This window comes from Juglans microcarpa x Juglans regia, chromosome 5D (genome assembly GCF_004785595.1).
Source record: "Juglans microcarpa x Juglans regia isolate MS1-56 chromosome 5D, Jm3101_v1.0, whole genome shotgun sequence".
Classification (NCBI taxonomy): domain Eukaryota; kingdom Viridiplantae; phylum Streptophyta; class Magnoliopsida; order Fagales; family Juglandaceae; genus Juglans; species Juglans microcarpa x Juglans regia.
Window position 1 is genome coordinate 2,877,305 of NC_054602.1, and position 23,994 is coordinate 2,901,298.

At 35.4% G+C, this 23,994-nt stretch overlaps 1 pseudogene; it reads right to left on the reverse strand.

Moving 5' to 3' along the window:
• Positions 1-18,433: 18,433 nt before the first annotated feature.
• LOC121264757 lies at positions 18,434-20,873 on the reverse strand (annotated as a pseudogene).
• Positions 20,874-23,994: the final 3,121 nt, after the last annotated feature.

A 23,994-nucleotide genomic window follows, 5' to 3' on the forward strand; every position in this document is an offset into this window, starting at 1 on the left:
GAGAGTTTTGGTCTTTAAGTGTTCAAACCGTTTTTTGATTTCAAGCGGTTTTATGCCTTAGACGTTGTAAGGTTAATTTCTATAACGTTCTGAAGGTTTTAATTTATTTATTGTTCAGTTGCCGTTTATTTCTTTCGGAAGAACGTTAGGCTTTGAAGGGTTAGTAAAGAGGGTTTTAAGTTGTAGACGTTGGCTTTTTTAACTTGTTAATGTTGGCGATTTATTTTAATGGTTATTCTTTTCTCGTTTACGTCTTTGTACATCCTGCAGGGTCCGTTCTTAGTCTTATATATATTTATATTGTTTAGTTCTTTGTACGAGACTATTGAGCAATATACTTTAGAGAAAGTGAGATAAGAAAAACAAGCTTAGTGAATATATATTTTTTAGAGTATTTCCAGATAAAAGAGGTGTTCTTTTGAGTAAAGTTTTGGACTCAACCACTTATGCAGAATAGACTTGAGTCATACGACGATCAGTTAGATTGTTGTATCCTAGAGGAGTCAAGTCAAGATAAGTTCTACTGTACCGGTTAATTTGAGACTTTGTACACCGCAGAGGGCTTGAATCTCCTTAAAGGGAGCGAGATTTCTGTGCCTCAGTCCAAACTGATTTCGTTTGAATATTAATTTCATTGTAATTTTTATTCTATTATTGTGTATTTCACCAACAATTTTAAGGAGAATTCAGCATGGAGCCTACAACTGAAAAATCCACGGAAATCAATGGACATCTCAATAAGCCCTTCCGTTTCGAAGGAGCTCATTTCAAGAGATGGAAGTGCAATGTGCTCTTTTATCTAAGCCCTCTCAACGTTTCCTATGTTCTCACGGCAAAGAATCCTAGCAAAATCACTACCTAGAACATGATTGAAGCACAAGTGAAAGTTCACGAAGAAAAGATTGAGAAATATACAAAAGATGAGTATAACTGTCGATGTTATCTTTTAAATTGTCTTGCTGATCAATTTTATAATTATTACAATACTATTTACACATCTGCAAAGCAAATTTAGAAAGTTTTACAGAATAAATATGATACGGAAGAAGCCGGAGCAAAGAAATATAGAAAATCTCTCGCGGAGGGAGTTTCAAAAGTCGATACGCTATAAACAAAATGAGACATTTTTGGAGACCTTAATCACCCGTATCCGTGTAGAGGAGGAAGTTAGATGCCAAGATGATTTGGTGTTTCAAAATGGTAATGAGGATTCCATGATAAAGGTAAACTTAATTTCTGAAAATGGTAGCTTGCCCAAATGTCAAACTACAAGAAATAGTTTTTTGAATCTCTAGCTCTCGAATACGGCTGAAACGAGCGAGCTGTGGGCCTGCGAATAGCTTGGTTATGCATAGCTTTTTCATGAAACGCCAATAGCTGCCATAAGGGCCAGTAATAAAACCAATACCACTATATATGTTATACTCGGCAGGACCAAATTCAAACCTGGACGCAAAATCACCATCATGGGTTCTCAAGATTTCTTTTTCAACAGTGGCACTGGAAGCAATAACAATAGTTGTTGCACCAATACGTAGCTGCATGAGGGGGCCATAGCGTCGAGCTAAGTTTTGGAATGACTGCGCGGGGTAATTTAGAGCTTAGTAGATGAAGGTGGCCAATAATCGGTAGATCAGCTAGTGGGCTTGGTGGGCAACGAACTGTGGCGCGGGAGCTGGTGCATGTTTTGATCAAGAAACGCACCACGAGAACTGAAACATTCCAGATGAAAAACAGGAAGGAGTACTCCCAAAGATTCGCGATAGCAGTAGTAGAACTATGGCCATGTGTCTTGATGGAGCAAATAGGAAGAAATTGCTTTATTATCTGGTTTAGGGATATTGCGATCGAGGCGGGCATGACACTTCCAACTAGCTAGCAATATTAATTTATAGGGTGGAAAAATGAGCCCTGCATATATATATATATGTCGAGTAGTAGAAACTGCACATACGTAGTCGTATATAGTTGGTAATTAATAATTGGTACGTACTTTTAACTTCTTAAAGTTGTAGCGATGTCCATTCCTATATATATTATGAGTTGTTTCATGTTTCCTTAGAAATGATAATGGCTCATTTTTTGTGGGGGAATCAACCTCAGGGGAGAAAGATACATTGGGTTAGCTGGGAAAGGTTTTGTGATTCTAATTTAGAGGTGAAATGGATTTTAAAAGTCTTAGAATCTTTAACCTAGCCCTTCTAGCTAAACAAGGATGGAGACTTCTAAATAATGATAAGTCTTTGCTATATAGAATGTATAAATCCAGATATTTTTCAAAAAACTTTTTTGTTTGAGGCAACAATAATATGGGCAAAAACTCTTCTTATATTTGGTAAGGGATTTTCAAGGCTTTAACTAATGAATAAATCTTCACAACCTCCTCACACTCCACACTCCATATTTTTTTTTAATTTTTATTATTTTTTTTCTTTTATCAAATATTTATTATATGAATAATGAATAGAAAATTTGAAATAATTTAAAAAGAATAAACTCAAAAAAAATTTAAAAAAATATTAAAAAATTAAAAATTTTAAAAAAATGTGTAGTGTGGAGTGTAATAGAAGTTGTGTAGCAAAACTCTTAACTAATTTGAAGATAGGGTGTAAATGGCGTGTGGGAAATGGGAGTGGTGTAAGAGTTTTTATGGATCCCTGGATTCTAGAAGTTAGTGCAAAAGAAGTCCAAGTGTTTGCTCAAGGGTATGATGAGAATCTTAAAGTTCAAGATTTAATTGATGTTGATACAGGTTGGTGGAATGTAGAAGTGTTTAGAGCTCTCTTTAATCCAAGGATTATGATTCAGATTTTGAAGCTGAATGTGTCTTTAAATGCAGAGGATGCTTTGTTTTGGGTTCTAGAAAAAAGTGGTATTTATTCTGTTAAAAGTGCATATAAGCTATTTTTACAATTAGATGGGCAGAATGTGGGGGAGAGTTCAAGGGAGAGATCAGGGCTTCGTTTGTTTTCAGAAAACATCTCATCTCACCTCATCATTACAAATTTCTCAAATCCCCATACAAAATAAAATAAATAATTCAACTTTTTCAAATCCCAAAACAAAAATAATATTAAAAAATATATTCTAACAATATTTTATTCAACTTTTTAACTTTAATCTCATCTCATCTCTGAAAACAAACGAGTCAAATGGAAGTGTCTTTGGCAGTTAAAGATTCCAAAGAAATTGAAGATTGTTGCTTGGAAAGCATGCCTAGATAATCTACCAACTTATCAGAATTTGAAAAAGAAAAAGGTTGTGTTGGATGATACTTGTGTGTTTTGCAGTAGGGCCAATGAGGATCCTGCTCATGCTTTATTTTATTGTTCTGATGTGGCTAATTCTTGGTTACAACACTTACCAATGATGGAAAATATGGAATCTGGGTTGTCTTTTTGGGAGTTGGCAGTTATTGCAAGGGAAAGGGGATCCGAGGAAGCTTTAGCTAATTTTATCTCTATTACTTGGGGATTATGGTATAGAAGGAATCAGCTTATTTATGAGAACATTTCTCATGATACTAAATATGTGATCTTTATGCTTTGTCTTTGCAGCTCGAGTATAAACAAATCCAGGGTTTTTATGCCCGTAGTAAGGATATTAAGAAAGTGGTCTGTTGGGCCTCTTTTACAAGTGATTATTTAAAGATGAATGTAGATGGAGCAATTTTCTTTGATGAACAGAAAGCTAGTATTGGCGTTACACTCAGAGATGCTCAAGAGAATGTGGTTATGGCATGCAGCAAAGGAAAGGGAAGTTGTTTCTTCAGAATTCATTGAAACTACAACTCTGTTAAGAGGATTGCAACTGTGTGCTCAATGGAGGGGGCACTACAAAAAAATAAGCATTTGTAACGAATTATTTACAACGATAATGACTATTTGTGAGAAAATAAACTACTTTTAGCAGGAAATAGTCATTTTCGCAAGAAATAACTGGCAAAAAATAAGATGTTTTCTTGTAGTGGGATGCCGAAATTGCTGTTGGAAACTGATTGCTTGGTTCTTGTTAATGCATTGAATGATGGCTCTTTTTATTTCACCGATTTTGCTTTTCTAATTCAAGATATTAGAAGAATGATGTCTGGTTTCCAAGATGTCCAAGTTTTTCATGTTGACAAGTTGGGCAATTCGACTGCTCATCTTTTGGCTGGCAAGGCATGCTTGGGGGGTTAATGGTATTGAAATGTGGTGGGATGGGTGTCCTTCTTTTGTATCTCTAGCAGTTTGGCTTGATAAGAGCTATATTTTGTAAGGACATTTATTTTGAATGAATGGAAATATGTTTATGAAAAAAAAAAACTTGTAATTGAAATGTTATATATAATCATGTCTTGGAATTTTTTAATTTTTCTCTTTTAACAAGGCCAGAGAATTGAGTGTTCTAGCTGCACACACATATATATATATATATATATATATAGCTAAACCCTAATATATATTGCCCCAGTCTGTTCTGCGATGGGAATATTATAAACCTGACCAACCAATAATTTCTATCGTAAATCTAGTACTTGCCATTTGAATTAGCGGTCTCGAGATACTAATTTAGGGATAATATAATTATATGCTATCAACAATCAAAATATTTATATAATATATATTGGTACCAATTAAGTTGATGTTGTCATGCATATATACCAGCTAGATCATTATATACTTAAAGAGAAAAGCCTGGGGCAGGATGGGTTTAAAAGAAGTTTCGCACCAGTCAATGGTAATGTGCCCCCTAAGCACTCTAGGAAAATACATGTTGAACTTGCATCCACCTGATCCACCTATTTTCCTCTGAATCTCTCTCCCCCCTACCCCCATCATTTGCACGCAAGCTTCTCATTTCTAAAAAAACCTTATTTCTCTCCACCCGATTATACCCATTGACCAATATCAATTCTTTTGTAAATGGATCGATCAAAGAAACTCGAAACACTAATCATTCTCTTTATTTATTTACTAGACTATAGTGGCTCACACCAAGCATCCCATACGGTAGTTAGTTCTGAAACAACTGAAGAACAAACAGAGAGAACTGGAGCAAATACTAACAATACAAATAATAATAATAATAATAATAAACCATCTTGACAACAACTCAATTTGCTTAAGGATTTGGTCGTCTTTTCCTTGAGAATCTTCTTCTTGTTTTTATTATTCACTTTGTTTCTTTCATTTTCATTTACAGACGTGTGTTCTCAAAGTGAACAAACACTATGATGGGTGTAAGTAGAAAGTGAAGAAACTCCTTCATAGAATTGAAAGTGTTGTTTTGTTTTCATCTTCTCAGTTTTTTATTACATGTACTTGTCTTTCTCTTAATGTTTACTCAATGTATACTGCATTGCTTTCTCAATGCACATATATTTTCCTTCTGTGTACAGTTCAACTTTGCTTGCCCAGAAATGATGGACAATAAATTATGAAATTGAATATCATTTTGTGGGCCCTTTTTAAAAACAAACAACACGAACTAAACTGTGCCATCAGTTCTAAAATTTAATTTTGTGCTGTTATAGTCTCTTCTTGCTTTCCCCTGTTGTTATAGGCGTGTACCAAGTAAACATAGATGCAGTGCAACAAAGAGTCACAATTTCAGGAAGTGTAGATGTTGCGTCATTGATAAAAAAAAAAAAAAAAAAAAAAAAAACTAGTAAAAGCTGGTAAACATGCCAAACTATGGTTTCAGAAAACCAACAAAAACCAAAAATAGAAAAACGCCTGCATCAAAAATGATGTTAGAGTATAGCCTTTCACATTGACAAAATGGAATTAAAATCAAAGGAGGAAAAGCTAAAAGCAGAGAAGGAAAATCAGAATTTGTAATTCTGTTATTTCAGTTATTTCTTCAAGTGTATATAAACACTAATTCACTCATTGTGAATTAATTAGATCATTTTTTCATGAAAGGTTTCATTTTCTCCTTCTTTTGTTTCTATTTTCGGGCTACATTCTGTGCTCATCAGAAAATCAACATGGTATCAGATTGAAATCTCTTACTTCCACAAATTCATCTTCATCTTCTCATCTCTAAAAACTTCCACACGCTTTCTTGTACTTTCTTGCAATCTGCATCCCTCTCTTGTAGAATTCTTCTTACACTTTGCTTTCTTGCACTTTCTTGATAGATTTCCAAAATGGAATCTATCAATACTGAAACTTCTGCAAATTCTTCTTGTCCTCCCATAAATCCCTCAGATGATTCTTCTAGTCCTTTCTATCTACATCCAAGTGACAATCCTGGAGCTCTTCTCGTCTCAGAAATTTTTGTGGGAGACAACTACATTGCTTGGAGTCGATCAACACCATAGCCTTGACTGTCAAGAACAAGGTAGCCATTATTGATGGTTCGATCATTGTTCCTTCTACTGATCAGCGTGTTAATCACATTGTTTGGTTGCGTGCCAACAACTTGGTACTTTCTTGGCTCATGAATTCTATTTCTAAAGATATAAGAAATAGTTTGATTTATGTTGCATCTGCTGTGGATATCTAGAATGAGTTAAAAACTAGATATTTGAGAAGTGATGGCCCAAGAGTCTTTCATATTGAAAAGTCTCTAGGTTGCATAAACCAGGGTTCATCATCTATTACAGAGTATTTTAGTGCTTTTAAGACTCTTTGGGATGAATATGTCAGTTATAGACCATTCCCAACATGTACTTGTGGAAAGATGGCTTCTTGCACTTGTGAGTTGTTCAATTTTTTATTGATTCGACAGCAATCAGATTATGTCTTGAAATTTCTTCTTGGTCTAAATGATTTCTATGCTTCAGTAAGGAGTCAATTATTGCTTGTTGTTCCATTGCCTAGCGTGGCAAAAGTATTTTCTTTACTGCTTCAAGAAGAAAGTCAGAGGCAACTTACCAATTCTGCAAGCACTGAAACACATGCTTTGTTAGCAAAGCAATTTACTCAGCCTCATCAGCATATTCAGTCCAAATTTTCTAAAGCGAAGTCAAAGAAATCCTCACTTCATTGTACTCATTGTGGCTATAATGGTCATACCATTGACAAATGTTTCCAATTGCATGGCTATCCCCCTGGATGGACTGGACCTAAGGGAAAAAGAAATCCTCTCTCTGCACATGCAGCCATTTCAACTGAAGAAGTCTACATTCAAAATATTAATGAGAACCAAAGGTTTTCTTTAACTGCTGAAGGGTTTAATAAGCTTCTAGCACTTGCCAACTCAAATTCATCCACTCAAAATACCAATTCATCTACAGCAGCTGTGAATCTAGTCACTGCCCCTCAATTTTCTGGTAATACTTTTACTCAATGTAATTTTGTTTCGACCAAGTTAAATTCTAATTTTTCTTGGATCCTAGATACTGGTGCAACAGATCATATGATCTGTTCACCTCTTCTATATTCCTCTACTCCTACACCAATTACAAGCTCTATTAATCTTCCTAATGGCCAAATTGTTCCAGCATCATACATTGGGATAGTGAGTATTTCCAGCACATTACATTTAAACAATGTTTTGTGTGTCCCTAGTTTCTCATTCAATCTTTTATCTGTTTCTAAACTAACCAAAGACTCTAATCTTTGTCTATCCTTTTTTGGCTCTTATTGCCTTTTACAAGACCAATCAATGAAGAAGATGATTGAGATTGTATTTGAGAAACAAGGGCTTTACCATCTATCTCAAGCTTCCTCGAAAGCTCATTCCTGTTATCAACATCAGTTTAATTCTCCACCATCTTTTGCTTCAGCCACTACTTAAAATTAGTCAAACCTTTGGCATTACAGATTAGGCCATGTCTCAAATTCTAGAATACATTTTCTTAGACAAATAGACAATTCAATAACATTTGATTGTACAAATGTCTATGAAATCTGTCCACTAGCAAAGCAGAAAAAGTTTTCCTTTCCTGTATCACAACATATTTCTAATAAAAAGTTTGAATTGATTCATTGTGATATATGGGGTCCTTTTGCTACTGTTTCATATTGTGGTTTTAAATTTTTCTTAATTATAGTAGATGATTTTACAAGATGCACTTGGGTTTTCATCCTTAGAACAAAATCTGAAGTTTCATTTTTACTACCAAACTTTTGTAAAATGGTTACAACACAATTTGACACTTCTGTCAAAACCATAAGAACAAACAATGGTTCAGAATTCATTCTTACAAAATTTTTTAATGAAAATGGCATTTTACATCAAATGAGTTGTGTAGAAACTCCACAACAAAATGGAGTTGTTGAAAGAAAACATCAACATTTATTAAACACAGCTAGAGCTTTAATGTTTCAAGCAAACTTACATCTAACTTTTGGAGTGACTCTGTGTGGACTGCAGCACATATTATAAATCGAATTCCAACCCCTCTTCTTCAAAACAAAACACCTTTTGAAATGTTATTTCACAAACCCCCTAATCTTTCTCATTTAAAAGTTTTTAGTTGCTTATGCTTTGCATCTACACTTACTAATCACAGACAAAAGTTTGATCAAAGGGCTACTAAATGTCTATTTTTAGGATATCCCTCTGATGTCAAAGGTTACAAACTCATAGACTTGAACACAAACAGAATTTTAATCTCCAGAAATGTTGTGTTTCATAAAGCCAATTTCCCATTCAAAGCTCTCCCACTTAACTTTGAATTTTTGTTTCCTCATTCAGAGTTTCAACATGATCCTATCTATCCTGGTCTGAATGTACCCTTAGCAACTTCCAATAAATCAATTTCATCTCATATAAATAATCCTCTCTCTTCTGATCTGAACATACCTTCACTAATCTCCATTGAACCAGTTTCATCTCAGATAAACACTGATCACCACCAAACTGCTTCACCTGATTTACATATCAGAAAATCAACCAGAATTAAACAACTACCAAAATTTTTGCAGGATTATTATTGTGGTACTGCCTCATTGTTTCCATATGCAAACAATCCATCTACTTCTACTGGTTGCTCCTCTAACACAGGTAATTTCTATCCTATATCTTCCTTTCTTTCTGCTAGTAGACTTTCAGTACCACACAAAACCTTATTTGCCTCTATTTCTGCTTCTCAAGAACCCAAAACATACAAACAAGCTGTAAAATTACCTGAATGGCAAGTTGCTATGAAAAATGAACTTGATGCTTTAGAGTTAAACAAAACCTGAGAACTTGTTACTCTACCTAAAAATAAACAGACCATAGGTTGTAAATGGATTTTCGAGTTAAATACAAGGCTGATGGAACTATAGAAAGACACAAAGCAAGATTGGTAGCTAAATGCTGCACTCAACAAGAATGTTTAGACTTCTTTGACACTTTTTCTCCAGTGGCAAAAATCACTTCCATTCGATTATTATTGGTTGTTACTGCAATTAGAGGTTGGCATATTCACCAATTGGATGTGAATAATGCATTCTTACATGGTGAATTACATGAAGAAGTCTATATGGAAGTGCCTCCTGGATTGACTACCTCACAGTCCAGCACAGTTTGCAAACTTTTAAAGAATCTTTATGGCTTGAAGCAGGCCTCTCGACAATGGTTTACGAAGCTTTCTCATGCCCTTCTTGATTATGGCTTCCTTCAAGGTAATTCTGATTGTTCACTGTTTATCAAGAAAACTACTACTTCCTTCATAGCATTACTAGTTTATGTAGATGATATTCTACTAGCTAGTGATAATTTGTTTGAAATTCAAAAACTCAAGGCCTTTTTGCATGACAAGTTTACTATTAAGGACTTGGGGGAACTTAAGTACTTCCTTGGATTGGAAGTAGCTAGATCAAAGTCTGGAATTTCACTTTGTCAAAGAAAGTATGCTTTAGACATGCTTCAAGATACGGGTCTCATTGGTTCCAAGCCAGCTGCATTTCCAATGGAATCCAACCTTAAGCTCACTGCAAATGATCCAAATCTTTATGAGGATGCTTCAACCTACAGAAGGCTAGTTGGCATATTACTATATTTAACATCACAAGGCCTGATCTTGCCTATACTGTTCAAGTTCTCAGCCAATTTCTTGCCAAACCAGCTGTCTCTCATTATCAAGCTGTTATTCGAGTACTTAGGTACTTAAAAGCAGCACCAGGCCAAGGGCTGTTCTTATCTTTCTCTTCAGACTTGAAGCTTAAAGCTTTTTCAGATAGTGACTGGGTAGGTTGTATTGACACTCGAAGAAGTGTTACAGCCTTTGCTATTTTTCTAGGAGATTCATTAATCTCATGGAAATCTAAGAAGCAAGCTACAATTAGTCGATCGCAGAAGCAAAATACAGGGCTCTTGCTGCAACTACATGTGAGGTGCAGTGGCTGCTCTATGCTCTACAAGATCTCATTATTGATCATCCTTAGCCAACAATGCTCTACACTGACAGCAAATCAGCTCTCTCTATTGCCACTAATCTAGTTCAACACGAGAGAACAAAGCACATACAAATAGATTGTCATCTTGTTAGGGAAAAGCTGCAGCAAAACATTATCAAGCTTTTTTTTATTCCTTCAACATTACAATTAGCAGATGTAACACTCCGTATTTCAGTGTATTTTTACTGAAGGATTATTTTTTTATTGTTCAAAAATTTATCCTCTTATTTTAAAAGTGGTTGGATTTTTAGTAAATTTATTTCTATGATTTTAATTTGGTGAAAATTATTTTTATGTGCTTTCCAAATATTTATTTATTGTTATGCATTTAAATTACTTTTAATATTTAAATTAATTACTGTGGGATTTAATTATTTCAATTTGACTTTACCATTACGTTTAAATTATTTTGTTTAACTTGTGGTTTTAAAATCATCTCCGTTGGATCATTTTTGTGACCCAAGTTATGAGGATTGAACCTCATTTCTTTTCCCTCCATTTTTCTTTCCTTCCTTTTTCTTTTCTTTCTTTTCTTTTTTTCTTCTTTATTTTTCTCCTTCCCGCGCGCAACTCCCTCTCCCTCCCTCTCTCTCCGTCCGTTCTTCCTCTCCCCCAGCCCGCCGCCGTCGCGCCGCCGTGCGCGACACCGCCCAGCCGACCAGCTCCCCCTTCCTCCGGCGACCTCACCTCCCAAATTTCAGCCCCTACCTCGCCGCCGGTAGCCCACACGCACCCCACGAAATCGCGGGCCACTTTCACGCCAGCGCCGCCGTGAGCCGGCGGTGGCCTTCACCGCCCAGCCCGCTAGCTTCCCCAGCCGCCGGCGACCTCACCCCACCAACCTCACCTCCATCCGTGCCGCCGTTAACCACCAGTAGCCCTTCGAAGCCGCGGCACTCTTTACGCCATTGCGCCGCCGTCGCACCACCATTGGCCACCATCTTCCTACCACTTCATCCCCGACCTCTTGGCAACCCATTGGACCCAACCCCAGTTCCGATCCGTCACCGGTGAAACTCCACCATCTACATTTCCGATTTGGGCATTTTGGTCTTCTACCGCCCATTTCGCCGCCACCCACGGCAAACCATCACCACCATTGGCTTCACCGACCTCCCTAGGCCCTACCCTACCATTTTTGGGTCTTCGTTTGTCCTCGTTGAAAAGTGGATATCTGTGACCCACGGCCACAGTGTATTTTACACTGTAGTGTTGCTCAGACATCACCACTTGCAACTTCGTGATCCTTCAAAAATTGTTATATTGCACTGTAAGTATTTTCCTTAAAGAACTTTCGTGATTTAAATATATTTTTGCACTAACACATATTATCTGTGAATTGGTTTGTTTTGCCGGACTGAGTCCGAGGAGTTTCGGGGGTCGGATGGATCGTGGACGGAGTTGTGTGTTTGTTTGCATTGTGAATTTTGGTTGTTGGTTGTTGGTTATGGCTTGTTCATGTACATCGCATATTGCATGCATGATCATGTTTGTAAAGAAAACTGGGCTTTCGCATGATTGCATACATGTTCATGTGTTTATTGGAATTGGATTCTCATGTGAGTAAAAGGAAAAGAGACTGTAGGGATGGTGGTAAGCAGGGATGATGGTTGTGTCCCGCCTGTGATTCCCGCCTACAGTGCTCTGTTAAGTATTCATTGTGTGTAAAGGAACTGTAGGGATGGTGGTAAGCAGGGATGGTGGTAGAGTCCCGCCTGTGATTCCCGCCTACGGTGCACGCGATAGGGATGGTGGTAAGCAGGGATGGTGGTTGTGTCCCGCCTGTGATTCCCGCCTACGGTGCACGCGGTAGGGATGGTGGTAAGCAGGGACGGTGGTAGAGTCCCGCCTGCGATTCCCGCCTACAGTGTCCGATAAATGGATTGTTTGTGTGAATCATTTTATGGAAAAATGTTTTACGGATATTTTGGGCCAAAATTGGATTTTTGGCGTGTGTTGGAAATAATCATTTTTCTAGAAAAAAAATGGTATTTTATGGCTAAATGTATTTTGCTATATTGTTGGTTGCATTAATGTATTTTTATCCCGAGAGTTGTTTGGTTTATACTTACCTGTGGTACCATTTTATGGTATCGCAGATTTTGATGCAGATGATGATGACGAGCCTTAGCTTGGCTCCCTTGGAGGAGTGATCTGGGATTGCTCCTGTTTAGTGAGTTATGTTTTTATCAATTTATGTATTTTCCTTTTGTATTATATTTGGGATGACTGTATATTTTTAAAGATAAATTGTGTTGAATATTTGTATTTAAATTTCTGGTACTTAGTTGACTTATTTATATTATCCGCTGCGACTTTTATTGTGCACATTTGCATGTTGCACACACACTTGAGCACATTTCGTTGGGATGCGTGACCGTGTTGTCACCATCCTGACGTCACGATTCCCTTGTTTTTGTACGTGGGAGTCGGGGCGTCACAGCAGACATCTTCACTGAGCCTCTCGGGTCATTGCCTTTTCATCATATTATTCACAAGATGAACATTCTAAACATCCATGTTCATCTTGAGGGGGGGTGTTGGAGTATAGCCTCTCACATTGACAAAATGGAATTAAAATCAAAGGAGGAAAAGCTAAAAGTAGAGAAGGCAAATCAGAATTTGTAATTCTGTTATTTCAGTTATTTTTCTATTATTTCTTCAAGTGTATATAAACACTAATTCACTCATTGTGAATTAATCAGATCATTTTTTCATGAAAGGTTTCATTTTCTCCTTCTTTTGTCTCTGTTTTTGGGCTACATTCTGTGCTCATCAGAAAATCAACAGATGATAATAACGACAAAGTCAAAAATCAAAAGTTGATAAAGGATCTTGAAGCCTTGAAAAATCATCAGAAATTTCCTGCTTTCAGCTCTTCTGAAGGAGATGATGACTATTCTGATGACGAGGAAGGGGATGATGGAGAGGATGAGCTGCGCTTTATTAGGGAGAAAGCTAACGTGCAAATGATGGGGTGGGGGAGGGAGAAAGATTGGGTGGAAAAGAGCGGGATCGGGTGGATGCGGGTTCAACATGTGCTTTCCTGGAGTGCTTACATGGCACATTACCATTGGTTGGTGCGAAAACCTCTTTTAAATCTATCTAGCCCAAAGCTTTTCTCATACTTAAATTATCCCGATTCGCGATTCTGCAACGCTAGCCCTACCTTATTAATTAATTGTTAATTTGGGATATATTATATAGTTTTGTAGCTAGAAATAAATAATAATATTGCATGCTAGCTAGTATTTACTTGATAAATTCTAAATGACACGAGTTTGCGGGTCTAACTTGATTATTAGAATGAGATGGTGATCACGATTAATTGATTGGTTCGATTAATCCTAATTTGTTTACTAAACCCAGTACTATTCTAGCTACGTACGTACGTGCCTATAAAGGGAAAATAAAATCAAATTCTAAACCAATTAATTAATTAGCTACTAAATCGAGACCTTGTTTGGATGATGCCAGTCGTAACTGGCGCAGAGATATTGTTAGACGGAGATTAAATATTATTGGATAATCAACTCATGAGTTAATTAATAGGACCATGATCTGTTCATTGAAACAAGTAATTGCTACGTTTGAAACATGGAAGCAGCTCATCTGAGTTGAGTTTAAATTTAAGTTTAACCCAACATTCAAATATACAACTTTTAAATTATTAAATATCATTCAACTCAAGACATTTTTACACGTGAAACTTACAATTTTTTTCAACTCAACACCTCTTTACACGTGAGACCCACAACATTTTTTCAACTTCCTATAAATATATTTAAATTTATCTTAACATCTAAATACATCTAAATTCATCTTAGGTGGACCATATAAAACTCACTCCACAATTTTAACTTATTACTATTCATGAAGAACTTAATTCTTCTTAATTTAGCTCAACATTCAAATCGCAACCTAACTCTCGCTAGATTCACAATTAATTAGGCGTTTGCGGTACGTTGAATTACATGTCAGCATGGATAACGTAAGGTTATAAATTAATATATATATATATATATATATATGTAATATATGTTATCTCTCTATTATATATATATATATATATATATATATATATATATATATCTCGCTCTCATGGATGTGAAACGTTTCGGACTTAATTTGTCGACTTTTATGTTGCTTAGGTAGACAATGACATCACGGTAACATTGACAATCCATGAAAAACAAATCGCATTATTCACGAATAACTTTGCATGTAATAATCATCATGCATTATTATGACTGATCATCATGTCAACTTGACGTGCGCGTGCAATACACTTCAACATATATAATAATAACATGATCATTAATATATATATAATCACAGCAAGCAATAGTAGTATAGTACAGCTATTAGTGATTATAATATACATTGTTTTGGAGAAAATGATAGGTCTAAAAAATTAAAAAAAAAAAATTTAAAAGAGTGAACGACGATCATGATGATCAAATGGTATATACATGATAATGTTATATGTCGTGTTATAAGTTCTTTTATGTAAAATAAATGTGACATGATCATATCACATCAAGTCGGAAATTTATAATTTTGTTTTTATATATAATTATCTTTATAGATCTAGTTTTTCTTTTTGTTTTGAACTTCTTCTAATTACTATACTAGTTTATTATAATTTTTTGAAATCACGATAGATAAGGTATATTAATGTTTTCAAACCAAGAGATGTCTGACGAAAATTAAGGGAAAAAAAAAAAGAATAATGGACATTAACCTAACATCTATTCGGCTTTAAAAAAGTACAATTCGTGTAAAACCTTTTGGACTTTTCGTAGCTCATGATGTAGAATTTCTACGCGTAAAATGATATTTTAGATTGCAATATCATGGTTAATATTGTTATCATTGTTGCCTGGCCAGCTTATATATTGATGAGATGATAATGATCTCGATAGGTGAGACGAAGCCAGAAGCCATTCGCAGTGGTCCATGCAGAGTGTTGAATGAACATCAAATATATATAATTACAAGCTGATGCTTATCATCAGCTCATGCATGCAATATCTTAATTAGGGCTGAAAATTGAATGTATCGATACGGTTTTGGTCCAAAACCGAAACCACACAGTAAGGAGAAAATGAGATATTATCGACTGAAACCAGCCGATAGAGATCGAAAGAGAACCGGCCGGAATCTAGCTGTTGGTACTGATCGGTTCAGCGGTTTGGAGAATCGGTTTTTCATCACCTGACATAAAAATGGATAAGCTCTATTTTTCCATCACCGATTCATCAAACACCAACAAATCCACAAAACAAAGTTACAAAACCATTAACTCAACACAATAAACCACTTGAAGTCCCAGATTTCTCCATGGATGGCGTGATGAGTGACAGAGGAGAGGGAAAGGGAGGGAGGAGAGGTTAATGCCTAACAGAGGACAGCTATGCTTTGTGAAAGAGAAGGTGAGATGGACGTCGTCGATTGTTGGAGGGAGAGGCTGCAAGGTGTGAGAGAAGAGAAACTCACAGCGACGACGACTGTGCGTGAGAGAGGTGAGAGAGAGTTTGAGAACCCTAAAGTCAAATGACGCGAGGGAGAAGAAGAATGAGAGTGGAGGGGAGAGGGGATGCGAGGGTATTAAACCTTAAAACCAAACGACGTCGTTAGGTGTATTAAACCAAACATCTTCATTTTATTTAAATTTATTTTGTAAATAGTAGGTGTAAAAAGACGTTGTTTCAGTCACTTAAGTTAAAGTGATTGAAACGACTAGGGGTGTAACCGGTCCAGTTCGGTCTGGTTTTGAACAAAATTTAGGACCGAACCGGTATGTACCGGTTTTACATTTTTCAAAACCGATTACGCCCAGGTTACCCTCCTAAACCAATATCTCCAGTTTTACCGGTTTCCTGTCCGGTCCGATCTGGTTTTTCGATTTTTTTAAAATGTAAAAATATATAATAAAGTGTTACCTCTTATGATAAAATGTTATTAATAAATTAATATATATTTTTTATGTTTAAAGCACATGATCAATTAAATTTTCATCTTTAAGATTAAATTTTTATTTTATAAATTATCATAACATTATCGTATATATAATTATATTAATAAAATATAATCAAACAAATTATAAATATTCATATTTAATATTAACATTTCATGTTATAATTTATAAATTATAATATGAAATTATTTCATATATTATATATAAAACTTATATATATATAATATTTTGTATAATATATAAAATTAATATTTAGATATATTTTTTCAACCGGTCCGGTCCGGTCCCGGAAACTATGGAACCGAAATCGGACCGATTCCGACCGGTTTTCAAAATATAGGAACCGGTTTCGGACAGGACCGGTTCAAAAACCGGATCAACCGGTCCTGTTCGGTCCTGTCCGGTCCAAATTTTCGGTTTACCGGTTTAAATTTACACCCCTAGAAACGACTTCGTTTTACATAAGAGATATATATATAATATATTATCGGCCGGTTCGGCGGTTTGAGTTTGGTTCAAACCTGGACAGAACTAGCCGGTGTCGATTTCATTAAATCTATACTACCGGCCAACCAATTCTCTACCAGTTTCGGCAGGTTTTGGACTCCGGCAACTAGTCCGTGTCGACGATGGTCAGTCCCGTCAATTTCTGTACAGCCCTAATCTTAATTATCACAATCTTCTTATTCGTAGTAATTTCTAATTTTTTCGATCGGATTTTAAATTTTTAACCCTATATTTTATTATTTTTATCATTCCCATGCTTATCAGCATTGTGTCCCAACTGCTAAAAATAAATTGCTCTGATCTATTTAGGCTATCTTATGAATAAAAGCAATCCAAAGTACTACCCCATGCCCCATGTTGTTGATATATGCAGCCTGATCAGCAATCCTTTCCCTCATGAGTATTCAACTTGAACTAGGGTAATCAATTAAGGAGCAAGTTATATAGAAGAGATAATTGAATCCTCAATAGTCATATTAATCTCATACCCTACTACATAATATATTGATCGATGCTAATGATCTCTCTCTCTCTCTCTCTCTCTCTCTCTCTCTCTCTCTCTCTCTCAATTTATTAGAATTTGAAGTCCTGTGCAAATTGTAACAACATTATTAATATTAAAAACTCGATACAAATCGATCGACAACGGTATAATTATATGATGAAAAATATTACAGTCTATATAAGTACTTCGGCCAGCTGCATTACAACATTAATAGATGAACTCGACTCAACCATAATATTACAGACATATAACACCTGAAGTGTTGGAGTGCATGTGGAGACTAATTTTGGAGCTGAAAATCTAGAAACAGAGTGTTTGCTTGATGTGCGCTCGACATGTGCTCGACGATGAGCTCCAGTGAAGCTCAACCCGAGAGTTCGCTCGAGTCCCGTGCGACAGTGAGCTCGAGAGAGACACAAACCCTAGTGTTTGCTTGACTCCGGCTCGATAGCCCACTCGAGCCAATGTTGTTCGCTCAATGCGCGCTCGACACTCACTCAAACGAAGAGGGCAGATTTTGCCAGATTAGGGTTTCCAGCACCGTTCGCTACATATTTGTCATATTTTACTTTTTTGTACGACTTTTCAACCTATTTTGAGATAAAATAATTTTCAAGTGAGTGTATAGTGGGTGAGAGAGCAAAAAGTCCCAGAGAGTGTGAGTTGAGATTGAGTGATTATAATCTCCTCTGTTAATAAGATTTATCCAGCTCTGTGGACGTAGGCAATTTGCCGAACCACGTATATTATACGTCGAGTGCTTGATTGTGATTGCTTTCACTTTATTTGACATCGTTAGTGTGTGTGTTTTACACAACAACTCACAACATGAAGTACTTCCAGCATTTCATGAGTCTCCAGCAACTGCATTAGATCGATCAATATATAACTTCCGCAGCAAGTTACATATGTCTGCAATATTTATATATATTGAAGTCGAAGTACTCTTATAATTAATTACCAACATGCTCATAATTGAATGTGCCAGCTAGGAACCACTTATTTTACTGGCCAGCCAGGATACTTGAAGAACATTATTTTACATGGACACTTCATGATCAATTTAATTGCATCAAATATTATACCAAAACACACAAAGCTTTCAATTCATCCAAGGAATATTTATCCCTTAAATGGATCAAAATGTGTGATGGGTAACACATAAGAGAGTGTGCCACTGCTCCTGCATATCCCGTCACCACTTTTATGTCAACCTTCTGATCTGCATCTTGAAGTTTCCAGTCAAAACATTGGATCAGGGATCCAATTGTTGCATGCAGCACTATTGACGCGTGAGGCTGACCGATGCATGCTCTTCTTCCACCACCAAATGGTAGGAAATTAAAATCCTGGCCCTTGTTTGCCAGCTCAAAATTATCGGCGGGATTCATTAAGAACCTCTCTGGTAAGAACTTGTCCGGTTCGTGCCAGGTTTTTGGGTCCCTCATGATTGTATAGGCATTGATCAAGATCTTGGTTCCCTGCTTTACATCATATCCACCGAGCTTGCAATCTTGATTGCATTGTCTTCGAAGTAACGCTCCGGGAGGGTGTATTCTCAGGGTTTCCTTAATGACTGCTTGGAGGTAGGGGAGGTTTGGAATGTCTGATTCTTTGACTAGCCTGCTGGATCCCACAACGGATTCAATCTCAAGCCTAAGCTTCTTGAACACTTCTGGATGGTTGATGAGCTCTGCCATGCCCCATTGAACAACTGCTGATGTAGTGTCAACGCCCGACAAAAATAGTTCCTGTTAGATTATGTATTCATAAAGGATTAGTTACCGCATGCAACGTCTATTCCTTCTTGGAATTGATCAGCACCACAAACTGAGAAAAAAATTGCAATGCACAAAATATCATTGAAGAAATTAAATCCTTAATTATTGCTTAATTGATTATTAATGATTGGATACTTAATTAACACGAGCAAAAGTTTTCACAAATTTGATAGATAAGTGACAAGTGATCTCTCTTAGATACCAATACAAAAGTGAAATTATAATTGCAGTTGTGATCAATGCGTAAGTACCGCGTAGTCATTTTAAAAAAAGTGAATAAATACGGGACCTACATAAAAAAATTAATTTTTTAATAGTGGATCCACTTTTTTCCAAAGCGACTATACGGCACTTGTGCACTCCACGACTGCATTTAGCATTACTCAATACAAAAAGTACTAAAAAACCTAATTAATTAGACCGAGTACATATATATATATATATATAAATAGAAACACAATTAATCTGATGATCATTACTTGATCATGTATTATATAATCATGATCAATCTAAAACGTTAGAATATAATATAAATCTAATAAATAAACAATTATCTATATTGTATGACTCATGTATTATTGTTTTTATGGTAACTTTGGATAAGTACTTGTGATGAAGTGATCATCTAGAGGTATTAGAAGCTAATTCAACAAAGTCTAGCTCATTGAAGATGAGACTAACTCATATATACTTTCATCAGATATATATATATATATATATATATATATATATATATATATATATATAATTGCAAAAGATCGATCGATGTGGTTTATGTTATTGGACCATAATTAAGCCACCGTTATATATGACTAATTAATATTGCTGTACGCTTTGTATTTAATAATTACTTACTAAGAAGAAAAATCTGATCTGTTCTTTCGTCAGCTTCAGCTCTGCATTTCGGTCTCTATACGTCTCCAGCAATATGTCCATCACATCTTTCTCGCCTTCTCCAGTACCATCCTTCATCTCCATTGTTTCGTAGTCCTTCATGATCTGCTCCAAAACCCTATCAAAAGCCCAAAGTGCGTCTCTAAGCTTCTTCCCATATCCAGAGATGTCAAATCTACTTAATGGGCCAAAAGCTTCGATAAAACCTAACTTGGCACCACTCTCTATTATGGCTCTAACCAAGTTCTGAATCTCCGTAGGTAGGTTATGATTTTCCGACCATTTCTTTCCCATGGCCATTCTGCAAATCATATTGTTCGCCAAGGTCGACAGCTCCGTTCTCAAATCGCTCGCTTCTCCGTTGCTAGCACTATTTATGAGCGATTTCAAGAGCTTCAACGTCTCCTGCTCTCTGATATGGATGAAACGATCGATCTGTCGGCCTGCAAACAACTTTGTCAGGCAAAGCTTCTTCATGAACCGCCAGTAGGTGCCGTAAGGACAGTTTATAAAACTAAGATCTTTGTATATTAAGTTCTGTCCGCCGCCAAATCGGTACTTAGAGGCGAAATCAACATCATGGGTCTTCAATATTTCTTTAGCTAGGGACGCGTCCGAAGCAACAAGGAAATTAGTGTCTCCGATCCTTATTTGCATCAGAGGGCCATATCGCTTGGCTAGAGTTTCAAAGGATTTTGGTAGTTTGGAACTCAGTAGATAAAGGTGGCCGATGAAGGGTAGAGCAGGTGGGCTTGGTGGGTGCCGAATATTGGAGCGAAAGTTGGCGAATTTTCTCACGAAAGAACTCCATACAAGAGTAGCAATTATCCAGAAAAAGAAGAGGTAGCAGTAGTTGGTGAAATCAACAGCAGTGGCCATCGATTTCTGCTTAATTTAGTAAATGGAATTAGAAACAAGTAGATCAATATTCTTGGTGGGTTTTAGCAGGCCGCGTAAACAGAAGGAGCTTTTAACAGGTATGTATAATAGCTAGCTATATAGCTATCGTTTGAATATTTTTATTTGCGACATCATGTATGTAATTCGTTCCTACCTGCTCCTGTCCAGCGTGGATTCTGCATAATCTACGGAGCAGCTTGCATGGATTCGGCATAATCTACGGAGCAGCTTGAAAATAAGGACGCGCGCGCGCGTGTGTGTGTGGTTGGTCGATTCTTAGCAGTATTTTATAAATATAAGTTGTAATAATTTTAGATTAATTGTACGATCAAATATTATGTTAGAATAATATAAGTAAATGTCATTTTTTTCAACTTATTTTTTTGGAGCTTGTTCTCTTGAAACATTTAATATATATATATATATATATATTATATATATATATATATAGGTCTTTACACTCAATTAATTAGATAAGAACCCAGCATCTCATCTCAGTACCGAGACCCCTCCAAGAAATAGAAAATGGTGAAGGAGTAGCCGTCAAATTTTGGCATGATCTTTATATCATCTGGAGGGCTATGCAATATGCCGTTGTTTCATGTTTGGGCTAACTTAATGGGCCGATGCCCAGTCATAACGACATCCAGAGTGTGCTCGGGCGGCCGCTGATCCTTTCCCACAATTCTACTCCGTTGGGGTTCGTCATCCAGCCACACGTGTAGTGGTGCATGGGCTAGCATGTTACATCGGGAATCGAGTAAAAAGCTGCTATATCTTTTTAGAGTAAAAAAATTTTATTCATCATTTTTACACAAAACATATCATATTTTTTTTCTTTTATTAAATGTGTGGTATATGAATAATTAGTAAAATAATTTAATAAGTTTAAAAAGAATGAAAACAAAAAAAATTAAAAAATAAGAAAGAAGTATGGTGTGTGGTGTGTGGAGATGATGAGTAACAAAATTTTTTTTTTCATGTGAATCTCGTATTTACATATTTTTTTTAAAATGATTATATAGTGCTTACGCACTTCACGATTGTAAATATTATTTCTCATCTTTTTTTTCTTAACCCTTTCATAATCATGATACCCTTACACCTTCTTTAATACTACTTTATTATTCAAGTTTTTTTTTTTCTTTTACAATTTGAATCTGAATTAAAAATTCAAGAACATGACTTCTTATATAATCTAGAAGAAAATAAACTCAATCAACCAACGTAATCATGTAAACTAATTAAAAGTAACTTAAATTTTATAAAGATTGACTCTAAGAATTAAATTTAGTTTTGATTAATTTACATGATTATGTTGATTGATTGAATTTTTTTTTTTTTTTTAGATTACGTAAGAAAATCATGTTTTTAAATTTTTAATTCAAGCTTATAGAGAAAAAAAATAACTAAATAACAAAATAAATAAAAAATGTAAAGGTATCACCATCATATTAATTACCTTCCCTTAGGAACTGTGAGGTGTCCAAGGCCGGGAAACTCCTTATAAGGAATGTGTCGTTTTCTTAATGTTTTCTTGTTAGTATTAGTAATCATGTCACGGGTGTGTGGCGTAGAAATTTAAGAATAGATATATTCTAATTTCAAGGACAGTTTTATTATGGAAACAGTTTTATTATGGAAACAGTTTATAGGGGGGAGAGGCCAGGACTAAGATATTGTTCTCCATCTCGTTTTACATTGTGATGTAATAAGGAGCATGATAAGTAATACTTTATAATGATTTAATATTTATTCTATTTTTAAGTCGGTGGATAGAATACATCATCTTATCATTTAAATAGTAAGATTTAAATATTAAAATTTTTCTTTTAAATTAAATTATAGCAAATAAGCATTGTGCGGTAGAGACATTATAATAATAGTACTAATCTTTTAATAGCAGGATTGCAAATCGTTGCAAATTGAGAAAAAAAAAATTTGCAACGAACATATGCCGTTAGTAATACACATGAGAAATACTATTCTAAAGCCTCTACATGACCACATACCATTTATATACTATAATTTGATTTGTAAAATTCGAATATTAAAATTTATTCCAAATCAAATTATGTCAAATAGATGGCGTTTGGTATAAAGGTTTTAGAATAGAATTATTCAATATGTATTTGTTATTTGTTATAAAGGATTGCAAATTGTTGCTAATTGAGGAATTATTTTTTTCAGCGAAAAGATGACTCGTTGATGATATATTTACTTTTTGCAACACATATATCCGTTGCAAAAATTAAAAATAAATAAATATCCATTGCAAGGATAATAATCTTGTAAGGAAAATATTTCATCGCAATTGTAATTATTTGCATCAGGACATGGCCCACTACAAGAAAACTGTTTATTTGTGGTTAGTTAATTCCAGCGAAATGACTATTTACAGTCAAAATGAATCTGTTTTGGTCACAAATGATCTTTTCGCCGTAATTAAATAGCTAAAAAACCCGTTTTTCTTGTAGTGTGGATGATCGTTGCAAAAAAGCCTATTATTAGCAAGAAAATAATATATGTATTGCAAAAAAGTCATTTATGTTGTAGTAAACACACTTAGTAAAGTATTTATGTGATATTATTTGATTTGGAAGAAAAAATTTAAAATTTGAGATTTACAAATAAAATTTTATCATTTAAATGATACAAATTGTGTGTTCTATACATCGCGTGGCATGAAAATATAAAATTGTCTAAATTTAAATATCGTAAGTGTCTAATTTTTTTCTACTATTTTGTAAGCTGAGAATCATCTCCTATATATACATACATGACAAATATATTTACAATGAAAGAAAAAGATTTAGGGTAATATGTTTTATTATATAAATAACGAATGAGAGACGGTGATATATACGAAATGCAGCGCAAGCGCTTGGCCTAAAATATTAAACTTACAGAAAACCACTTGAACAAGCTTATTTATATTAAACTTACAGAAAACCACATGAAGTTGTTACTGCCTAAAATATCCTTAATCGCCAGATCAAACACACGCTAAAAAAACTAGGGTACCATCTTTAAATATATATCACTGACACATGATGATCATATAACTCACCGATAATAAACCCCATTTCAAGCAAAGATCATGGTTTT